This window comes from Enhydra lutris, unplaced genomic scaffold (genome assembly GCF_002288905.1).
Source record: "Enhydra lutris kenyoni isolate GAN:26980312 unplaced genomic scaffold, ASM228890v2 scaffoldscaffold18, whole genome shotgun sequence".
NCBI lineage: Eukaryota > Metazoa > Chordata > Mammalia > Carnivora > Mustelidae > Enhydra > Enhydra lutris.
Window position 1 is genome coordinate 24,966,557 of NW_019154102.1, and position 3,962 is coordinate 24,970,518.

Sequence of the window (3,962 nt, forward strand, 5' to 3'; positions counted from 1 at the left end):
AATACTACTACTGGAAAGATTAGAATAGGGACTGAGAATTAACTATTGGAATTAGTAACGTGTTGGTCATTGGTAATCTTGATAAGAGCAGTTTCAGGAGAGTGGGGAGGTCAATAGTTTAAAGGCAGAACAGCAAATTAAATGGAGCTGATAATATAGACCAGGATTCACCAAATTGTGATCTAAATCTGGCCTGCCATCTGTCTTTGTAAATAAAGTTTTATTGGAATACAGCCAAGCCTATGCACTTATGTGTCTCTGGCTGTTTTTGCATAACAATGGTACAGTTAACAGAGCCTATTGGCCTGCAAAACCTAAAATACTTACTCTCAAAATAAAATAAAATACTTACTCTCTGGAATTTACAGAAAACATTTGCTAACATATGCTATAGACAATAATCTTGAGTGTTATTTTGAAAGGGGACAGAAATTAGGTTATATTAGGGAAATAAAGTGGGCTCAAGAGAGGAATTTGTCCTAAAGAGAAAGACTATAAGGTACTGAACTACATCTTTAGCTTCAACTATAGGAGAAACACAGCACTGAGTTTTTTTTTTTTTAAAGATTTTTATTTATTTATTTGATAGACAGATCACAAGTAGGCAGAGAGGCAGGCAGAGAGAGAGAGGAAGAAGCAGGCTCCCTACTGAGCAGAGAGCCCGGTGTGGGGCTCGATCCCAGGACACTGGGATCATGACCTGAGCTGAAGGCAGAGGCCTTAACCCACTGAGCCACCCAGGTGCCCCCACAGCACTGAGTTTTAAAGTGCTGTTTCTTATAACCAACACCACAGAAATACAATTGTAAGAGAATATTATGAAAAACTATATGCCAACAAATTGGACAACCTAAAAGAAATGGATAAATTCCTAGAAACATATAACCTACAAAACTGAAGCAAGAAGAAATAAGAAATTTGAATAGACTGATTATCAGCAAGGAGATTAAACCAGTAGCCAGAAAACTCCCAACAAACAAAAGTCCAGGACCAGGTGGCTTCACAGGGAAATTCTACCAATCAATTAAAAGAGTTGTGGAGCATAAGAAATAACACGGAGGACATGGAGAGATGGAGAGGAGAAGGGAGTTGGGGGAAATTGGAGGGGGAGACAAACCATGAGAGACTGTGGACTCTGAAAAACAATATGAGGGGTTTGGAGGGGTGGGGGGTGGGAGGTTGGGTGAGCCTGGTGGTGGGTATTATGGAGGGCATGTATTGGATGGAGCACTGGGTGTGGTCATAAACAATGAATTCTGGAACACTGAAAAGAAATTTAAAAATAAATAAAAATTTAAAAAAAAAAAGAGTTGTATCTATTCTTCCAAACTATTCAAAAAAAAAAAAAATAGAAGAGGAAGGAAAACTTCCAAATTCATTCTATGTGGCCATCATTACCCTGATACAAAAACCAGATAAAGACACCACAAAAAAAGAGGACTGTAGGCCAATATCTTTGATGAACATAGATGCAAAAATTCTCAACAAAATATTAGCAAACCAAATCTAACAATACGTTAAGAAATCATTTACCATGATCAAGAGAGATTTATTCCCAGTATGCAAGGGTGGTTCAATATTCACAAATCAATCAACATGATACATAAAATCAATAAGAGAAAGGATAAAATCCGTATGATCATTTCAATAGATGTAGAAAATGCATTTGACAGGAGTGCCTGGGCAGCTCAGTAGGTTAAGGCTCTACCTTCAGCTCAGGTCATGATCTCAGGGTCCTGGGATTGAACCCCGCATCTGGCTCTCTGCTCAGTGGGGAACCTGCTTCCCCCTCTCTCTCTGCCTGCCTCTCTGCCTACTTGTGATCTCTCCCTGTCAAATAAATAAATAAAATCTTAAAAAAAAAAAAGAAAGTGCATTTGACAACATCCATCCATGATAAAAACTCTAAACAAAGTAGGTTTAGTGGTAACATACCTCAACATCATAAAGGCCATATATGAAAAACCCACAGCAAACACCATACTCAATGGGGAAAAACTAAGTACTTTCTCCCTAAGGAGAAGGAACAAGGAACAGGATGTCCACTCTCACCACTTTTATTCAACATAGTACTAGAAGTCCTAGTCACAGCAATCAGACAAGAAAAAGAAATAAAAGGCATCCAAATTAGGAAGAAGTAAGACTTTCACTGTTTGCAGATGACATAATACTGTATATAGAAAACCCTAAAGATGCCAACAAAAAATACTAGTACTAATAAATGAATTCAGTAATGTCACAGGATATAAAAGCAATGTGTAGAAATATGTTGCATTTCATACACTAATAATGAAGCAACAGAAAGAGAAATTAAGAAAGCAATCCAATTTATAATTGCACCAAAAGTAACAGGATACCTAGGAATAAACCTAATCAAAGAAGTGAAAGACATGTACTCTGAAAACTATAAAACACTTATGAAAGTAATTGAAGATGACACAAAGAAATGGAAAGACATTTATGCTCACCTATTGGAAGAATAAATATTGTTAAAATGTCTGTACTACCCCCAAAAATCCATAGATTTAGTGCAATCCCTATCAAAGTACCAACACATTTTTCATAGAACTAGAGCAAAAATCCTAAAATTTACATGGAACCACAAAAGACTCCAAATTGCCAAAACAGTATTGAAAAAGAAAAGTAAAGCTGGAGGTACCACAACTCCAGACTTCAAGTTACATTACAAAGCTGTAGTAATCAAAACAGTATGGTATAGGCACAAAAATAGACACATAGATCAACAGAACAGAATGGAAACCCAGAAATAAACCTATAATTAAATGGTCAATTAATCTACACAGCAGGAAAAAAAGTCAAATGGGAAAAGGACAATCTCTTAAACAAATGGTGGGAAAACTGGCCAGCTACATGCAAAAGAATGGAGCTGGACCACTTTTTTACACCATACACAAAAATAAATTCAAAGTGGATTAAAGACCTAAATGTGAGACCTGAAACTATAAAAATTCTAGAAAAGAGCATAGGCAGTAATGTCTCTGACATCAGCTGTAGCAACATTTTCCTAGATACATCTCCTGAGGCAAGGGAAATAAAAGCAAAATTAAATTACTGGGACTACATCAAAATAAAAAGCTTCTGCACAGCAAAAGAAACAACAACAAAACTACAAGACAACCTACTGAACGGGAGAAGATATTTGCAAATGATATATCTAATAAATTATTAGTATCCAAAATATATAAAGAACTTATATAAACCAACACCCCCAAAATAAATAATCCAAATTAAAAAATGGACAGAAGACATGAACAGACATTTCTCCATCAAGGACATGCAGATGGTCAACAAACACATGAAAAGATGCTCAACATCACCCATCATCAGGGAAATACAAATCAAAACTACAATGAGATGTCACTTCACACCTGTCAGAATGGCTAAAATCAAGTATACAGGAAACAAGTGTTGGTGAGGATGTGGAAAAAAAGGAACCCTCTTATACTGTTGGTGGGAGTGCAAACTGGTGCAGCCACTGTGGAAAACAGTATGGCACTTCCTCAAAAAAATTAAAAATAGAACTACCCTACAGTCCAGTAATTATGATACCATTTACCAAAAAAATACAAGAACATTAATCCAAATGGATACATGCAGCTCTATGTTTATAGAAGAATTATTTACAATAGCAAAATTATGGAAGCAGCCCATGAGTCCATTGATAGATGAATAGATAAAGAAGAATTGGTATATATATACAATTGAATATTACTCAGCCATAAAAAGGAATGAAATCTTGCCATTTGCAATGAATGGGTGGAGTCAGAGAGTATAATGCTAAGTGAATTAAGTCAGTCAGAAAGATAAATTCTATATGATTTCACTCATATGTGGAATTAAGAAACAAAACAAACAAGCAATGATAAAAAAGACAGAGAGAGAGGAATACAAGCCAAGTAAAAGACTCTTAACTCTTGAGAACAAACTGATGGCTGCCAGAG